Source organism: Trachypithecus francoisi, unplaced genomic scaffold (assembly GCF_009764315.1).
Source record: "Trachypithecus francoisi isolate TF-2019V2 unplaced genomic scaffold, Tfra_2.0 Lachesis_group5, whole genome shotgun sequence".
Taxonomy (NCBI): domain Eukaryota; kingdom Metazoa; phylum Chordata; class Mammalia; order Primates; family Cercopithecidae; genus Trachypithecus; species Trachypithecus francoisi.
Genome location: NW_022681470.1, coordinates 9,697,752 through 9,718,653, shown reverse-complemented (window position 1 = coordinate 9,718,653; position 20,902 = coordinate 9,697,752). Strand labels below are relative to the sequence as shown.

The 20,902-nt window shown below is 37.4% G+C and overlaps 1 long non-coding RNA gene across 1 annotated transcript; it reads right to left on the bottom strand.

Moving 5' to 3' along the window:
- Positions 1-708: 708 nt before the first annotated feature.
- LOC117074716 lies at positions 709-14,115 on the bottom strand. The gene is made up of 3 exons (XR_004433676.1): positions 13,971-14,115; positions 12,858-12,862; positions 709-720 (listed from the first exon to the last, which is right to left on the bottom strand). It is a non-coding gene; the product is annotated as an uncharacterized LOC117074716 (long non-coding RNA).
- Between the last annotated feature and the right edge of the window lie 6,787 nt (positions 14,116-20,902).

The window sequence follows — 20,902 nt, the reverse complement described above, 5'->3', positions numbered from 1 at the left end:
GAGTGTATCTATGATGTCTTATATCAGTAAATTTCACAGAAACAGTTGTAAATTATGACAAAGAGCATCCTAGTAATGTGTTAATAATGTTACATGGGAGGTTATTGACATGGCTGTTTCAGTCCAATGGAGAGCAAAGCTATCTCACAGCCCAACATACATCTTCATCCCTGTAAGTGGGTAGAAAAGTAGCAGAGCTGGCCAACATCACACTGACCATGCCCAGAGCATTATAGCATCATCGTCATCCATCATCATCACACCATTATTTGATAACAGAATATTATTATATATCATATCATTGTGTAATGTATTACATACCATAAAATTACATATACGTATTATATATCACTACTAGTATGTATTTATATAATCTGATACTTATTGTATATTTTATAGTTATATGCCTTTCTAATCATTATTATATTTATATCATAATCACACCTGACATTCATCACTCCTCACGTGCACCCTCATTATAGTCCCCTACCAAAATTATAACCCATATTAAATATGAATTTCCACGTGTCTCATGCATGCATGATGAAGATAAACATGACTATAGATAAATACATAAACATGCTGACTGAGACCACTTGACAACTCATTGGATACTTAATCTGGCTTCACTAGTCAATTTCAGTCTTGAAAACCTCAAAATGTCTATTCCACATTTTTTGTCCATCTTTCTCTTTCCAGCACCTCCTCCCCATCTTCAATCTTGAGGACAATGCTTTCTTTTTAACTGAGAAAATTAAAATAATAATATGAAGACCCCCTGAATCACAGCTGTATACCTGCAACATTAGTATTCCCAGACCGTATTCAGACTCTCTTGCTCTTACGATAGCTGAACTAAGAATGCATGCTATGATCCAATGTAATTTTAACCTGGGATCATGGTGTCTGGATAGAAATCACACAGCCAATAAACTTGGATAGGAGGGAGAAAAAAATAAGCCTATTTTTATCTTTATCTGTTACTAATCACTGACAAAAATGAGCGTTTCCTTCACCTGTGTAATAAATGTAGGTAACAGTACCTACATTTAGCGGGCCAGTGTGGCTCTATTGCCAGCATTTTTATATCATACTACAGGTGGTACAGGTATCTTGAAATGTCTTCAGCTCTTTTCACGGTCATGCAAGGTCATTATTGCTAACATTTAAGCTAAGCAATAGTAACCTTCAAATTTACATTCCCTAAAATAATAAAGTTTAATTTGTCAACCTTATGTTGTTTCCCTTTTTAAAATAATTAATAGTGAGCATATATTAACATATTATAAATTGTTTAAAATATTTCGATGACTGTATTTGAGTTTAATATTTTATAATCTTATGTAATTCATTTTATGCATTTAGAATGATTAATTCTAAGGAGCCCATAGGCATCTACAGAGCATCAATGGGGTCTATGGAGTGTAAACACACACCCACACACCCATGAGTACACACATACTCATGAGCACACACATACAAACACAGAATGAGAACCCTTGATCTAAAACTGTATGCCGTCACTCAACAAGTGGATAAATACATTGTGATACATATAGTACTCAGCCATAAAAAGCAACAAAATAAGGGCATTCGAAGTGATGTGGATGGAATGGGAGGCCATTATTCTAAGTGAAGTAACTCTGGAATGGAAAACCAAGCATCATATGTTCTCACTCATAAGTGGGAGCTAAGCTATGAGAATGCGAAGGCATAAGAATGATACAATGGACTTTAGAGCTTTCGGGACTCCAGGGAAAGGATGAGAGAGGAGTGAGGGGTGTCTCACGCCTGTAATCCCAGCCCTTTGGAAGTCTGAGGCGGGCAGATCACAAGGTCAAGAGTTTGAGATCATCTTGGCCAACACGGTGAAACCCCGTCTCTACTAAAGATACAAAAAATTAGCCGGACATGGTGTCTGGCACCTGTAGTCCCAACTACTCAGGAGGCTGAGGCAGGAGAATTGCTTGAACCTGGGAGGTGGAGGTTGCAGTGAGCTGAGATTGCGCTACTGCACTCCAGCCTGGGTGACAGAGTGAGATACCATCTCAAAAACAAAAACAAAAACAAAAACAAAAAAATCCAGAGTACATATTTGGGTACAGTATATACTGCTTCGGTGATAGGTGCACCAAAATCTCAGAAATCACCACTGAAGAACTTATTCATGTAACCGAACATCACCTGTTCTCCAAAAACTCATGGAAATAAAAAAAAAATTAAAAATTAAAAAACACTGGTTGTACCACACTCAGTAATTACTGAAAGTTTCTAGGATGATTCCTTGCTATGTGAAACCAGATGTTCTGTCCGTGCATCGCAGACATATGCAGGCAACACCTCACAATCACCCAGGGCTTTGGTAGAATTACCGGTCAGAGTTATGCAATCCATTTGATAGTTTATATACTGCTAGTAACAAAATTTTAAAATTAAAATTTCTGTAATATGTTATTTGTTGTGAAGTAAACCGATAAAAACAAACAAATCACATTGTGATATTTTTGCAGCAAGACTAGTAAATTGGTGCAACTATTTTGGCTCTCACTAAAATTCAAGTATGCATTAATTTGTATGTGTGCCTATCAACTCAATATAATCTGAAAATTGTTCTGTGGTCAAAATATGTTTGGAAAATTCTGCTTAATAAAGCTATTTTGCCTTGCATTATAAAAAATGATGAGTAAGGCAGAATCTATGCACATCAAAAAATAAAAATAAAACCATATGTCACGCTTTCCATTGAACACTCTATTCCATTCACTCTCACCTACTCAAGGACGGCCTTTAACAAATACATCCTTGTCTATTTGTATTAACATTTATTATCTTACTACTAGATCATTCCCATCAGTTTACCATTATTTCTATTTTATTTAAACACACAAATACTTGACATCTACCACTGTAGTAGTAGAGCTGAAATATTTTCTAGACACAAGGTCTAACTATGAACAGAGAATAGAAAATGTGGTGTTTTTAAAAATTCCATGAGACTTTTTCAAGTGACACAACGCCTGATGCCTAACATACAATTACCAAAAATGTATGTGCAGGTAAACACGTGACCATCACCATAATTTTCCTGATATATTCTTGATACTTATCTCTTTAAATATCTTTCATTTCTTCTTCATTCATTTGATTATTTTATTAGTAGAATATCTTCTTAAAGAAAAAATAATAGTGTTACTTGTTCACTCTGATACCACAGAAAAATGAAAGTAAAAATACCAAAATGACCTTCTGAGGCTGTGTGTATATGCACACATATACGTATGTAGACTTACACATAGTCTATATCTACAATCAGTAATATATATTTTGCATAAAATATATGCCAAAATTTGTTTCATGTATATAACAAACATATACATAAAACATTTGTATGCACGACATCACAAAATGGGATATACTGTAAGTTATTATTAAACAACTAAATTCAAATCAAGGTGATTTCAGTAAAATCTGAGGGCAGTAAGACTGCAGTGTAACTACAGTAATATATCTGATCCTGATCAACTATGTCATGCTTTGTCCTTAGGAAAACTGTGCTAGTAGATTTAGGCCAAACGTCTTAAAATGTAAAAATGGAAACTCCGTAAGAATTTGTTTACTCACTTATCGCTTTTTAGGGATACAGCCATGTGACCTTTCTCCATACAGGATTCCACTGTAAGGAAATGGATCTGACAGGTACGTTTGACTACAATTTCACTATGATCACCAATTATAATAGCAACTGGTACATAGTAAGACTTTAGCACATATTTGATGCATGAATTATCTAGATGGAATTTTTGTTAAGGATATTGTATTCTGTACACTTTTACTCAAATTCAATTTTTTAACCAAGCATCTAATCACTGGTTAGTCTCCCAAACACTCTAAAACTGGTAAGTGATCCCTGAATTCTGATTATGAATATTGTGGTCCTATTAAAGATAGGCTCCTCTGAAAATGATTAAATTGTCTCTCTGGCTCAGATATTAGTCCCTTGTATTTTTGGTTATGGCAAACTGTTCATCAAATGCCATGCTCTTAATGTACTAGGATAAAATTGAGTTTCTGTCACTAAGTCAAGCATCAGACTTTAGTCCATGGTGATCTTATTAAGACAACATCACCTATGAAGGCCCACTCGGCTAATCAAGAAAAACAACCTTGTTTTTCAACTCTGTTGTATTTTTCTCTAATTTGGTCTTGAGGTCTTGCTCATGAGTGTGGTTACAAACTTCAGCTCTGTTCCAACAGGGCCCCAGGCCAAGTGGATGTGTCCAGTCTAGCTTTCACAGGATACTTCTTCATCCTGGTGGATGGCCTCATTACCCATGACCAGGTGTCCCTCTCACAGGAAACTTACTTATACTGGCAGGAGCCTTTATGGCTCTTGTTCTAGTCATTCTCTAGGAGAGGAGGCCTGACCAGGAGGAGAGTTAAGTTCAGGTGTGTCAGAGAGGTTAGACACAGAGGAGACAACTCAACAAAACACATGAAAAAACTGAAGCAGTATATTACTTACAGGTCCCAGAAAGCAGAGGGCAGCACACCTTGGATGCACTAATGGGAAACGGGAGATAGCAGGGACATGCTTGCTCAACCAGCAAGTAATGGGGCAAGAGAGAGGGAGCAGACAGCAAGGGCTGTGAAGGCTCAAGACTTTACTGACTCCAGGGCATTACCCTATCAGGTTTCCCATGGAGATTTCTAATTGGTGAGTCTAGAGAGAACAGGGATGAGTCCTGTGGAGTCTCACCATGACTTTGTGGTGGTCACTGCAGCATATCTGTGCAATCCATGTGGGGTGCGGGGGTCAGTCAAATAGCCTTTGTCTGGCTGTCTGATATGGATATAGTCAACAGAAGGTGGTTGTATACAGCAGATATCTGGATCAACCACCTTGAGAAACTAGGAGGGGGTAGAGGATTTGAAACTGTGTCAAGGATGACTAAGCCCTTCTTGAATGAAGAAGTCAAACCTATATTTAACAAGGATGCTGATGAAATATGAAATTATAAATATTCACTACAAGCAATCACTAACTGAAACAGAATATATAAACCAAGATATACAAAGGCTATCCCATCATAAAACAATTTTGTTGTTATTTTTATATGATATAGATGTTTCATTACTTCATTGACTCAATAAACATTAATTGCTTTCTCTAGCCAAGCACTATATGAGGCACTGAGGATATTAAAGAGAATAGGGCACATTGAAAACCCTGTAACTTTAAAATAATTTTAAAATAGCATACTTTTTAAAGGAGTAGAGAATACATGATGGGTCTTGATAGGACCCTGAGAGCAGGGATGTGCACTGTGTGAGATCCACATGCAAATATTCTCTCCTCTGAGAGTGTCCCATAGTCTGTGTGGCACACCAGAAATGGCAACAAGCATCAGTCTTCTTGGGATATAGGATTATGGTTCAAATTTAGGACCGCTAGAAGGAAGAAATGGGATGAACAAAGTAGCGAGAAAGAAAGGCTCAATTCTGCATTCAGATAGAGACTGCTTTGGTTTCCGTTTCAATTCTGCATGCATGAGATGAGATGAAAAGATGCACAGCAGAAAACAGCATATGGAAAGTTGGAACATTTTGGCTAATTCCCAGTTCTGGGGAAAAAAAAGGTTTAAATTTTTTATCATATCAATCGAGAGGAGATTTTAATAGGGATTTATAATAAGACTCTAGAATGATCTTTTTTTTAAGGAATTAGGACCAAATTCAAGAGTAATAATCATGCTCTGCAATTAAAGGAAAAACATATTTCAATGTGCATTAATAAAACCTAAAACAAGGCAGCCAGCATCAAGGTGATTTTGCCTGCTAGAAGAAAAGCTAACATTCCTAAAAGGAAGGAAAAAGAATCCAGAGGCTTTACAATGTAGCATATAAAATGACCAGTACGAAATTTTTCTGAAAAGCATAGGCATGCAAATAAGCAGAAAGATGTGGTGTATAATCAAGAGAAAAAAATTAACATTAGGAGCAAACCAGAGATGACATGTATTATAATAATCAGAGAAAGATTGTAAAATAATGCTAACAAATATGTTAAAGTTATATGGGAAAAGATGGATTTAGTGAGTAAAGAAAATAAAAACGTCAGAAGAGATATGGAAACTTTAAATAAGAATGGGATAAAAATCCCAAAACTGAAAAACGTTTGAAATCAAATATTTTATCAGATTAGTTCTGCTTCCAGCCATGACTGAGGGAGGGGTATGCAGCTAACCTATCCTCTGTAAACAAGTGTTAAACTGGAAAAACTATATTGACTCATTAATTCACATACTGGACAGAAAAGATGTGGAGTTTTGAAACTTGAGGGAAGGAAAACACATGCAGAGAACTTCACATTCATTTAATCTTTCTGTTCTCGAGTATTTTTCAAATTATGGCACAAGGAAATGGAGTCTAAAGAATAACAATCCCATTGGGTAGAGGGAAAGAGGATTACTGTTCAGAATTACTGTGACAGATGCAATATTTAGAGACAGACAAAGAGAGAAGGTAGCTACTCAGAGAAACAGCTCCCCAAATTTGTTTAGAGGACTCCTTGAGTATTTCACTAAATAGTAAACTGGAAATATTCAGGGCAGTACTCTGAAACATTTTGCCAAGGACAGACATAAAGAGATGGGAGATTAATGAAGATTCTGGAAACCACACAATTTTAGGAGATTTTGGAGATCCAACCTCCAGAAAACAAACAGCTTAATGAATCCCTAGATGCAGTGGAGACTCTAGAAAGACGTGGTCTAAGGAACAGAGTTTGGTTTGCTTTAAATTAATAATTACTTTATATCCCAATCAAAATGCCTAACATGAAGCAACTAAGACTCATCAAATTCAAGCTCATTTGCCAGAAAATAATCTGCCTTCAAGGCAAAAATTAAACAGTCTTTGAAGAAAGTCAACAAAATCCAGTAAATGAATAAGGTGGCATCTACAATATTTGCCATAAATCAAAAATTACTGGATGTGTAATAAAGCAGAATATGACATACAACTAGGAGAAAAAACAGTCAATTAAAATATACCCATATATGAAAATGGTAGAATTAGAATACAATTACTTTAAAACAGTTATTAAAATATTTTCAAGGACACAAATGAAAATTAAAATATTGGTATCTCTGTGAACTGACAGAGAATATTTGCAGAAATTGTTAACTAGTGAAAGGCAAATGGGGAAAACTTTGTCACTGGACCAGTGTCTCAAATACAAAGTTTATGAAATAAATGTAGATTACTTTAATGAAACTATAATTAATATGCATTCTTTTAAATGAACCATTCCCCAAATAAAACAAAACAAATCTAAATCAAAGAAGAGAAAACTCTGTCAGATGAAGATGTGTGTTCATCTTGGATATTGGTATAAAGTGTAAAAGACCAGACTGGATACAGAGAACAGGGAATTCATACACTATTGGTGGGAATGTAAATTAGTACCACCATTACAGAAAACAGTGTGGAGGTTCCCCAAAAAACTAAAAGTAAGCCAGGCGTGGTGGCTCACGCCTGTAATCCAGCACTTTGGGAGGCCAAGATGGGTAGATCATGAGGTAAGGAAATCGAGACACCCTGGCTAACACAGTGAAACCCCATCTCTACTAAAAAGACAAAAACTTAGCTGGGCATGGTGGCATGCACCTGTAGTCCCCGCTACTTGGGAGGCTGAGGCAGGAGAATTGCTTGAACCCGGGAAGCGGAGGTTGCAGTGAGCCGAGATCGTGCCATTGCACTGCAGCCTGGGTCACAGACCGAAACTCCATCTCAAAACAAACAAACACTCAAGCCTGTAATCCCAGCACTTTGGGAGGCCGAGACGGGTGGATCACGAGGTCAGGAGATCGAGACCATCCTGGCTAACACGGTGAAACCCCGTCTCTACTAAAAATACAAAAACTAGCCGGGCGAGGTGGCGGGCGCCTGTAGTCCCAGCTACTCGGGAGGCTGAGGCAGGAGAATGGCGGGAACCCGGGAGGCGGAGCTTGCAGTGAGCCGAGATCGCGCCACTGCACTCCAGCCTGGGTGACAGAGCGAGACTCCGTCTCAAAAAAAAAAAAAAAAAAAACTAAAAGTAGAACTCCATACAATCCAGTTATACCACTACTGAGTTTTGTTTTGTTTTTAATTAGAGTCAGAGTTTCCCTACATTGCCCAGCCTGGATTCCTACTTCTGACCTCAAGCAATCTTCCCAGCTCAGTCTCCCAACTAGTGAGGACTGCAGTTGTATGCCACTGAGCCCAGCTACTACTGGGTATTCATCCAAAGGAAAGGAAAACAGTCTATCAAAAGAATACCTGCATTCATCAATATATTTATTGCAGCACTATTCACAACAGCCAAGATAGGGAGTCAACCTAAGTGCCCGTTAATGGATGAATGGATGAAGAAAATGTGGTATATCTACACAATGGAATACTCTTCAGCTTTAAAAAAAGAATAAAATCTTGTCATTTGTAACAGTATGGATGAAACTGGAGGCTATTAGGTTAAATGAAATATACTGCGCACAGAAAGACAAATACTGCTTATTCTTATTCATATGTGGGAGCTAAAAAAAGTTGATCTCATGGAGTCAGTGAGTAGAATGATAGGTACCAGAGTCTAGGAAGGGCGTGCATTGCGAGGAGGGGGATGGAATGAGGCTGATGAATTGGTACAAACATACAATTAGATAAAAAGAGTAAGTTCTGCTGTTCAATAGCAGAGTAGAGTGACTACAGTTAACAACAGATCGTATGTTTGTTTGTTTATTTATTTATTTATTTATTTTTGAGACGGAGTCTTGCTCTGTCACCCGGCTGGAGTGCGATGGCATGATCTCGGCTCATTGCAACCTGCACCTCCTGGGTTCAAGTGATTCTCCTGCCTCAGCCTCCCGAGTAGCTGGGACTACAGGCGCCCGCCACCATGCCCGGCTAATTTTTGTATTTTTAGTAGAGACAGGGTTTCACCACATTGGTGAGGATGGTCTTGATCTCTTGACCTAGTGATCCACCTGTCTCGGCCTTCCAAAGTGCTGGGATTACAGGCGTGAGCCACCGTGCCTGTCCCAATATTGTATATTTCAAAATAACTAGAAGAGAGGACTTGAAATGTCCCCAACACAAAGAAATGATCAATGACTGAGGCAATGGACATCCTAAATATGCTGATTTTATCATTACATATTGTATGCATTTATCCACATATCACATGCACTCCATAAATATGTACAATTATTACGTATCAAAGGAAGAAGGGAGGAAGGGAGACTGGATAAGTAAATTCAAGAATTCACTGGAGGGAGAGATAAGTTACAAATAAGTCAATGGAAAGAGGACAGCTCTAAGCAAATTTAGAAGACATAGTTTGGGAAAAATACAACGAAGTGTCGGTGAAGAGAGGTAAAGGGTAGTTTGTTTTATATAAGCTAAGAAGGAGAGTGGACATTTTCATTCTCTATATCTAGTTACTCTGAAGTTTTTTCTTCCTCTATTCTCACAAAGCCTACCATTGAGCAATATGCAAAGGCACCTGATGAGAGGTTACACATGGAGGCAATATTCTAACCAATCCAACTTGGCTACTCCATCAATCAACTGTTCTGTTTAGTAATAAATGCAACTCACAGTCACTGATATTCTTCCAGATTTCTTCCAGGCAACCTAGTCATGTAGGGAACAATAATATAAATTGTGTGCTTTTGTCCCCAGGATATATTCTCATTTTTGAATAATTTTCTATCCTTCTCTCTCTGTCTTTTTTTTTTTTTTTTTTTGAGACGGAGTCTCGCTCTGTCACCCAGGCTGAAATGCAGTGGCCAGATCTCAGCTCACTGCAAACTCTGCCTCCCGGGTTCACGCCATTCTCCTGCCTCGGCCTCTGGAGCAGCTGGGACTACAGGTGCCCGCCACCATGCCCGGCTAGATTTATTTTTTGTATATTTTAGTAGAGACGGGGTTTCACCGTGTTCACCAGGATGGTCTCGATCTCCTGACCTTGTGATCCGCCCGTCTCGGCCTCCCAAAGTGCTGGGGTTACAGGCTTGAGCCACGGCGCCCGGCCAATTTTCTATCCTTCTTATGACTCAATAAATAGCACCATGCTACTCTTGTCTTAGCTAAGTGTCTTTGCTACCCTCAGAGTATTTTTCACATCATTGCTCCCAGTGCAGGAACATATATTAGATTAAAACAAGAAGGAGGAGGAGGAGAAAATAAAGGAAAAATAAAAGGGGCAAGTCCATAGGACTCGTTGTTACTATCATGTACTCTATTTGTTGGACGGAAAGATTTTGTATGACAAAATGCTCACTAAACAAGTTAGACAGCAAATTATGAGGCTAAAAGCTAGCTTAAAAGATATAATATGATCCGGCCAGGCATGGTGGCTCACGCCTGTAATCCCAGCACTTTAGGAGGCCGAGGCGGGCAGATCAAGAAGTCAGGCGATGGAGACCACCCGGGCTAACAAGGTGAAACCCCGTCTCTGCTAAACATACAAAAAAAACAGCCAGGCGTGGTGGTGTAAGCAGGAGAATGGCGTGAACCCGGGAGGCGGAGTTTGCAGTGAGTCGAGATCGCGCCACTGCACTCCAGCCTGGGTGACAAAGCGAGACTCCTTCATAAACAAACAAACAAACAGAAAGACGTAATATGATCCATGATAAAGGAGACTGTTCCTCCCTTACTAGAATACTGAGGCAACAAATCCGAATGTGAAGATAGAGTTAGTGTCTCTGATAACATATATCTGACTTTTAAAATATGTATTTCTTAGCCCTATGATTTTAAGCTGTGTTATATTCATGAATAAGTTCTCAGAAGCAAGAGACTTCAACCAAGAAACATAATGTTTTCAAAAGATTAAAATCTGATATGGCCACCTTGTTTTAGAAAAGGAACTATGGCATTGATTGGACTGTTTGCCACTAACTATAAAGATGAAATTATTAAAACTATGGTTGCAGTGATATCAGGAGTAGTACAGATGTATTGCAACATTTGAATTGTTTGCACAGATTTTAGTGACTCACTCTTTTCTGATAATTCCCATAGCCTGCACTCTTCCACTTCTAAGTATACAGTGGGAGCACCATATATTGTTCAATATAACCACCCCATGACCACAGTTATATGATCAAATATAGGGACAAGTTCAACACTGATGCCATCAAGTCCTTCACAAGTTCAAAACTGCATAGTAAGTACAGGATTTGATGCAACTATCTGCCATAAAGATGGATGAAATGATGAAAGTGATAATAAGTAGAATACCTTGTTGGGCTCAGAAATAAGCTCCCCAGCTTCCTGGATCAGCAACAAAATTGAAATTTTGAAGATGGAACAGGAAGATTTTGCCCATCAAATATCAAGATTTATTATCAAGCAATATTAATTAAGGTAATGTAGTATGGGCACAGGGAAAAAGGTACCAAGGAAACAGAGCAAGTAGGCTCAGAAACAGACCCACGCGTATTTGAAGACTTGTTATATAATACGAGTAGCACTGCTCTCTAGAACAGTACTAAAATGATGAGCTCTTTGATAGTTGGTTCTGAGCAACTGGTTCTTCATATTACAAAATCAATTGCCTCTGACAAAAACAGATGGAAGCTCAACTTAGAATAGAGATATAAATGAAAGCAATATTTTAATATCTTTTAGGAAAGGCTGTAAGATAACATGTCTCTGACCTTGGGTAGGGGAGAATTTATAAAGGTACAAAACATATAAAACATGAAAGTAAAGTTTAAGAAATCTGACTACATTAACCTGTAAAAAGTCTGTTCATAGAAAGAACACAGACAGTTAAAAGAAAAGACATGGACAAAGAAATAATTTTTAAAACATGACTGAACAACCGAGGGCATATAGTCAAGAATTTAAGTGAACAAACAAAAGTAAATTAATAAATGCATCCTGATTGACAATAAGGAAAATAAGACAGTTCAATAAAACAGTCAATTAACATAAAACGAACCTAAATGACTAACATTATGTGAAAAGATGCTCAGATTTTCTAATATTCAGAGAAATAAAAATTAAAATGATTCCGTTCTACACTAATAAAGTGTATAAGAATTCAAAAGTTTGACAATATCAAAAACCATCGAGGATATAGATAGTAACTTCTAATGTGGCATCCTCAAGCAATGTTGAAGATGTAGCTGTCCTACAGTCTATGAAGCAGATGAAAGGCATAAAAATCTTCAAATTGCAGAACAGAAAGCACCACTGATACAGATACTCAATGTACAGGATCTTTGGAATATCAAGTATTTCCATGCATTAGATTTCATTTTAAAATACTGCTCTGCATTTTTAGTTAAAACTCTCTGTCAGATACAGAAAAGTTCCTTAAAATTGCCCCAAATAAGGATTTTCTACAAGCCTTCCATTTACACAAAAGGGAACAGTCCTGGATGTTCTTGAAACCCAGCTTGCTGCAGACCGTAAACGCAAAAAAAGGAGGCAAGTTTTCCCAAACTACACTCAGTGATAGTCTCAGAATGGAAGCTATGTTTTTTTTTTTATTATACTTTAAGTTCTGGGATACATGTGCAGAACGTGCAGTTTTGTTACATAGGTATACACGTGCCATGTTGGTTTGCTGCACCCATCAACCCATCACCTACTTTAGGTATTTCTCCTAATGCTATCTCTCCCCTCGTCATCCACCCCCCAACAGACCCTGGTGTGAGATATTCCCCCCTCTGTGTCCATGTGTTCTTATTGTTCAACTCCCACTTAGAAGTGAGAACATGTGGTGCTTGATTTTCTGTTCTGGTGATAGTTTGCTGAGAATGATGGTTTCCAGCTTTATCCATGTCCCTGCAAAGGACATGAACTCATCCTTTTTTATGGCTGCATAGTATTCCATGGTGTATATGTACCACATTTTCTTTATCCAGTCTATCATTAATGGACATTTGGGTTGGTTCCGAGTCTTTGCTATTGTGAAGAGTGCTGCGATAAACATACATGTGCATGTGCCTTTATAGTAGCATGATTTATAACCCTTTGGGTATATACCCAGTAATGGGATTGTTGGGTCAAATGGTATTTTTAGTTCTAGATGCTTGAGGAATCACCACACTCCTTCTACAATGGTTGAACTAATTTACACCCCCACTAACAGTATAAAAGCGTTCTTATTTCTCCACAGGCTACTCCGGGAATGTCTCTGTTATTCTGTGTGAGACTGGACTGCATGTTGCCCAATTTTTGAAAGCACATTATGCAAGGATTTTTCTCTATGGTATGAAACTTATTGTTTCAAGCATTCAAGATCTTGATATCAGCAGGGTTTGGATCTTTCTTTTTTGCAAAGTATTATGTTTTATTGTACAATCTTCCTTCTTCTGCCCTTAGTGGTAGATGTTCCAAAAAGGATTGTATGTTAGCTTTCTTGTAAATCCTATTTATTTCATGGGTTCAACTCTCATTTTCTGTGGGTGACCACAGAATCAATGATTTTATGCATAATCCCACTTTGCACTCTCAAACCCACATTCGCAATTGTTGGACGTCTCCATTTGTTCAACAGAATTTGTGTGGTAACGGCAATGTTCTCTGCGCTGACTGTTGCATAGCCTCTGACCTGTTGGTGACTATCGAATCCTTAAAATGCAGCAAGTGCACCTGCAGAAATTTATTTTATTTCAATTTAACTAATTTGAACTAAAGTTTAAATCGTTCTATGTGACAAGTGGCTGCTGTATTGGACAGCACAAGTGCACCTGAAACACAAATTATTTTTTAAACCGCTTCCTAGAATTACCCTAGAGTGTTTCAAATACCAATTATTAATTTCTCCAAGTCTTTGAAACTTCGTTGTCCTCAAACCTTAACAGTAATTTTTGTAGCTTGGTAAATTATCCCAGGGAAATTCTCACACAACATCTCTACTTTCAAATTCTATAAACTAAGAATGATCTGATATGTCCTTTGAAAATCAACACTTCGTATAAGGAGTATGGAAAGGATCCAGTTTCAGCTTTCTACTTATGGCTAGCCAATTTTCCCAGCACCATTTATTAAATAGGGAATCCTTTCCCCATTTCTTGTTTCTCTCAGGTTTGTCAAAGATCAGATGGCTGTAGATGTGTGGTATTATTTCTGAGGACTCTGTTCTGTTCCATTGGTCTATATCTCTGTTGTGGTACCAGTACCATGCTGTTTTGGTTACTGTAGCCTTGTAGTATAGTTTGAAGTCAGGTAGCGTGACGCTTCCAGCTTTGTCCTTTTGACTTAGGATTGTCTTGGCAATGCGGGCTCTTTTTTGGTTCCATATGAACTTTAAAGCAGTTTTTTCCAATTCTGTGAAGAAACTCATTGGTAGCTTGATGGGGATGGCATTGAATCTATAAATAACCTTGGGCAGTATGGCCATTTTCACGATATTGATTCTTCCTATCCATGAGCATGGTATGTTCTTCCATTTGTTTGTGTCCTCTTTGATTTCACTGAGCAGTGTTTGTAGCTCTCCTTGAAGAGGTCCTTTACATCCCTTGTAAGTTGGATTCCTAGGTATTTTATTCTCTTTGAAGCAATTGTGAATGGAAGTTCATTCCTGATTTGGCTCTCTGTTTGTCTGTTACTGGTGTATAAGAATGCTTGTGATTTTTGCACATTAATTGTGTATCCTGAGACTTTGCTGAAGTTGCTTATCAGCTTAAGGAGATTTTGGGCTGAGACAATGGGGTTTTCTAAATATACAATCATGTCATCTGCAAACAGGGACAATTTGAGATCCTTTCCTTACTCCTTATACGAAAATTAATTCAAGATGGATTAGAGACTTAAATGTTAGACCTAATACCATAAAAACCCTAGAAGAAAATCTAGGTAGTACCATTCAGGACATAGGCATGGGCAAGGACTTCATGTCTAAAACACCAAAAGCAACGGCAGCAAAAGCCAAGATTGACAAATGGGATCTCATTAAACTAAAGAGCTTCTGCACAGCAAAAGAAACTACCATCAGAGTGAACAGGCAACCTACAGAATGGGAGAAAATTTTTGCAACCTACTCATCTGACAAAGGGCTAATATCCAGAATCTACAAAGAACTCAAACAAATATACAAGAAAAAAACAACCCCATCAAAAAGTGGGCAAAGGATATGAACAGACATTTCTCAAAAGAAGACATTCATACAGCCAACAGACACATGAAAAAATGCTTATCATCACTGGCCATCAGAGAAATGCAAATCAAAACCACAATGAGATACCATCTCACACCAGTTAGAATGGCAATCATTAAAAAGTCAGGAAACAACAGGTGTTGGAGAGGATGTGGAGAAATAGGAACACTTTTACACTGTTGGTGGGATTGTAAACTAGTTCAATCATTATGGAAAACAGTATGACAATTCCTCAAGGATCTAGAACTAGATGTACCATATGACCCAGCCATCTCACTACTGGGTATATACCCAAAGGATTATAAATCATGCTGCTATAAAGACACATGCACACGTATGTTTATTGCGGCACTATTCACAATAGCAAAGACTTGGAATCAACCCAAATGTCCATCTGTGACAGACTGGATTAAGAAAATGTGGCACATATACACCATGGAATACTATGCAGCCATCAAAAAGGATGAGTTTGCATCCTTTGTAGGGACATGGATGCAGCTGGAAACCATCATTCTTAGCAAACTATCACAAGAACAGAAAACCAAACACCGCATGTTCTCACTCACAGGTGGGAACTGAACAATGAGATCACTTGGACTCGGGAAGGGGAACATCACACACCGGGGCCTATCATGGGGAGGGGGGCGGGGGGAGGGATTGCATTGGGAGTTATACCTGATATAAATGATGAATTGATGGGTGCTGACGAGATGATGGGTGCAGCACACCAACATGGCACAAGTATACATATGTAACAAACCTGCACGTTATGCACATGTACCCTAGAACTTAAAGTATAATAATAAAAAAAAATTAAAAAAAAAAAGAAAATCAACACTTACTATTTTCTCTTTTAAGAAATCAAACTGTGTATTTTAACATTTTAGTATTTACTGTGTCCACATTTATACTATTTTATCTCAAGATATTAGATTATGTTGCCTCCCTTCTTTACTAGCATCTTAGCTTAAATGCAAACTCTTGGAGGCCAGCTCTCCAACCAAAATTCTAATAAACATTTCTAAAGGCAAAATGAGCCCATGATTTCATGATATGAGCCTAATCTTCTCTTCAGGTAGATGATAGAGTAGAAAATTACAAAAATCAATTAGCTATTGTTTGTGAATGGATAATTATAGACTGGTTGTTTCAAAGTTCCTGCAAAATAAATTCAAAGGAAAAAGTGTTGCATTGTTTTAAAACAAAATGTCAGGATGAAAAGTTGAGTTTCAGGAAATTGGATCATAACTGAATGATTATTATTCATGGCTACATATGAAATAATATTGTTACTGTTAATTTCTATAATGAATGATTTGTCTTTAATTTCTGTTTTTAAATAGGAATGTCTTGCAATGTAACAACACAGAAAACATTAACAACAGTAATATTATTACTAATATTGCCACAAATAATGTTAACATTCTTACTTTACAGTGAGAATACAAATGATTCCCCATTAGAACGGTTCGGCTTATAATTTTTTAACTTCACAATGGTGTGAAAGCAGTTTGCTTTCGGTACAAACTGTGCTTTGAGTGCCCATACAGCTGCTGTTTTTGCTTTCAGCACAGTATTTAATAAATTACATAGATATACTACATTTTATTATAAAATAGGCTTTGTTTTAGATGTTTTTGCCTAGCTAGGCTAATGGAAGTGGTCTGAACACATTTTAGGTAGGCTCGGCTATGCTACAATTTTCAGTAGGTTAGGTGTATTAAATCCACTTTTGCTGTTTCCAACTTACAGCGGGTTCATTGGGTAGCATCCGTATATGAATGATGATCCCAAGATCACCTCTATATCATCAAAAGAATCAAAGTTAGAAATAAGAAGTTTGCCATATCAATGATTATATAGTTATATAGTTATACACACACAAAATAAATAGCTGATTAGGGACATATTCATTTATCTGCTTTTTTCTGGTATTTATTTTCAGACATGATTTAAATTCCCTCCTGTTTCCTTTATGGCACAGTGCCATGCCTTCAAATTAATATATGGAAAAAAACATGTAATGAAAAAATACTGTCCAATAGCACTGCATGGTTTTAATAAGCGCTAAATGCAGATGCAAATCCCAGCATTCCAAATACCCTCACCTCTCCCCAAAAATATAAAAATGAACCTGCAAAGAAAAATGCTAAGTGCTCAACACACATTTTCTGTTTCTTATGATTAAGGTACTTCAAAATTAAATGGGTTATCTGAAAAATTAGTAAAGTCCTCTCAATACAGAATTTAAATTTGAATCTAGGCTATTGCAAAACAAGATATTGAAATGAGAACTAAACAAGCGTCAGAGAAATAAATTAATTGTTACTTCCTACCTCCTGTAAATATCAAAATTTTACGAGTTTTCTCTAATTTAATCATTTGACAAGCATGAAGGTTTGTAAGTGAATAATGAGAACATAATGGCATACTTTTATTTCTCACAAAAATTCTAAAATAAGCAAACTAAGAACTATAAAAAATAAGAAAAAAACCAGCCAGGTGCAGTGGCTCATGCTTGTAATCCCAGTACTTTAGGAGCCCGAGGCAGGTGGATCACTTTAGGTCAGGAGTTCAAGACCAGCCTGGACAACATGGTGAAGCCCCATCTCTACCAGAAAATGCAACAATTAGCCAGGGGCGGTGACATGTGCCTGTACGCCCAGCTACTCAGGCAGGGTGAGGCAGGTGGATCACTTGAACCTGGGGGCAGAGGTTTCAGTGAGCTGAGATCATGCCACTGTACTGAAGCCTGGGTGACAGTGACACTCTGTCTCAAAAAAAAAAAAAAAAAAAGACAAGAGAAAAACCAGGCATATAAATACTTAAAAACTGATACAGGGAGCAGTAAAAATATAACAACAATATATATGACGATTAAATATGAGGTTAATAAAAACTAATATGTACATTTTTATTTTCTCTAGAAAAATTTTTTGCTATTTACTTCACACATTATTTGAAAGTTAACAAGAATGACTTTTTAAAAATTAGTTGTACCTGGTACTTTTTTGCTGGAATTCATTAACTGCTGTTGACATATATTTATTAGATGATCTACATATTCTACTTCTAATTGATTTCTTTTTAGTAAATTGCTTTTGCCTGGAAAAAAATGTCATTATTTCACCAGGATTAAGAAAAATGTTTTATCACGGAATTGTGACATAGGGCAGACTATCTCCTTTTATGATTTTTTTTTTTTTTTTTCTGAGACGGAGTCTTGCTCTGTCGCCCAGGCTGGAGTGTAGTGGTGCAATCTCCACTCACTGCAAGCTCCACCTCCCAAGTTCAAGTGATTCTCCTGCCTCAGCCTCCCGAGCAGCTGGGACTACAGGCGCCTGCCACCGCACCCGGCTTTTTTTGTTTTTTTGTTTTTTGTTTTTGTATTTTTAGTAGAGACGGGGCTTCACTGGGTTAGCCAGATGGTCTCGATCTCCTGACCTCGTGATCTGCCTGCCTTGGCCTCCCAAAGTGCTAGGATTACAGGCGTGAGCCACCACGCTGGGCCTCTTATGATTCTTATATCATGTGCATATGTGCCTGCACATCTCTCTGCATTTTTAATATAACTTGACAGAATTTTTGTTACATTAGTTTTTTAATAAACTGTATAGTTTTGATCTCTACACTTTTTGTTTATTTTCTAATTATTTGATAATTAGACTTGCATGGAATACATTTGTGGTTATACACAGATTCATCTGGTACAAAGCCTTGTTATAATGGGTGACAGTTACCTACTTTCAAACTGTAGTTACCTTTGAACCTGTCAATCAATATACTTCTGTTTCCTCTCTCCCACCTTTCATGCTCTTTTGGCATTCATATTGCTTTTAAATATGTTACAAACCCCACAATTCATTGAAATTTTAGTACTCAAGATCATATCATTTGCAAATATTATAAGCCCAATTCAAACTTAGTTGAGAATAATCTAAAAGGAGGAGCAATATATAAACCTCTGTAGTGAAATTATAGCCTGACCCTGGGTGGAATGAGCTGGAAGCAGAAACTCAAATACCGTCAAAACAATTTTCCTCTATAAGTTTCCTCTTTTTTCCCTAACTTTTTCCGTGTGGTTGGACTTATGACCAAAAAAAGTGGGGATTTAGATCCTTACAGCCTCCAGAACTGAGAGTTTTCTGGTTCTGTTTCTAATAGCAAAATATTATAAGATAATACAGAATGGTTAAGATAAAGGTACATATCCATTCTTATATCAATAATCTTAGCCAGATGGTCACTAATGTGCTACTGACAATTGTCTTGGGCCTATAGATATTAGAAAGAAAAATTTAAAAACGTCTTTTTTCACAGACAATATAATCTTGTCTGTAGAAAATTCTAAGGAACCTACAAAAAGGCTACTAAAAGTAACAAGTTTTGTAAATTTGCGGAATGCAAAGGTCAATATTGTGACAGTTAATTTGAAGGGTCAACTTGACCGGGTTAAGGGACGCCAAGACAGCTGATAAAGCCTGATTTCTGGGTGTGTCTGTGGGGGTGTTTCTGGGAGAGGTGATGGTTTGAATTGGTAGACTGGGTAAAGAAGATTCCCCCTCACCAATCTGAATAGGCATCTTTCAATCCCTTGAGGGCTTGAATAGAACAAAAGGCAGAGGAAGGGTGAATTTTCTCTTTCTTCTTAACTGGGACATCCATGTTCTCCTGACTTCTAACATCAGCTCTCTGGATTCTCTGACCTTCAGTTTTGAACATCCCTTAGTGGCTTCCCCATTTCCAGACCCTGAATTCCCCCCCACCAGCTTTCCTGGTTATCTAGATTGCAGATAGCAGATGGTGAAGCTTCTTCGACTTTCATAATCATGTTAGCCAATTCCTATAATAAATCTCATCTTAATATATGTTCTATTGGTTCTGTTTCTCTGAAGACATTAACAAATACAATACAAAAAAATCAATTGGATTTCTGTATACTAGAAAAACTTGTAACATTTAAATTCAAATTTAAAACATAGCATCAAGAAGCATAAAATAATTATACTTGCCGAAGTATGTGCAAGATCCATTCACAGAAAACTGAAAATATTGCAGAGAGAGATTAAAGTAGAATTATTTGTGGGGATATATACTCCATTCATGAATTTGGAAAGTCAATATTGTTAAGATGTGGACTATTGTCCAAACTGAACTGTAGATTCAATGCAATAACAATCAAATTCCCAGATTGCTTTGGGTAGAAATAAACAAGCTCATTTTAAAATTAATATAAAAATGCAAGAGACCTAAAATAGAGAAAAACAAATCTGAAAGAGTAAAATACGGGCCGGGCGCTGTCACGCCTGTAATCCCAGCAATTTGGGAGGCCAAGACAGCCGGATCACCCGAGGTCAGGAGTTCAAGAGCAGCCTGGCCGACAGGATAAAACCCTGTCTCTACAAAAATACAAAAATTAGCCGGGCATGATGGTGGGTGCCTGTAATCTCAGCTACTTGGAGGCTGAGGTGGGAGAATTGCTTGAACCGGGGAGGCGGAGGGTGCAGTGAGTTGAGATTGTACCATTGTACTCCAGCTTGGGCAACAGAGCGAGACTCCATCTCAAAAAAAAAAAAAAAAAAAAAAGAAAAGAAAAAGTAAAAGATGTGGATCATCACCAATTGACTTTGATACTTACATTAAAGCTATCATAATCAAGCAAGTGTAAATACATACAAGTATGTATGTATTTAATGTAAGTTACATTAATGTAAGTATTAAAATCATAAAAATAAATAGATAAGT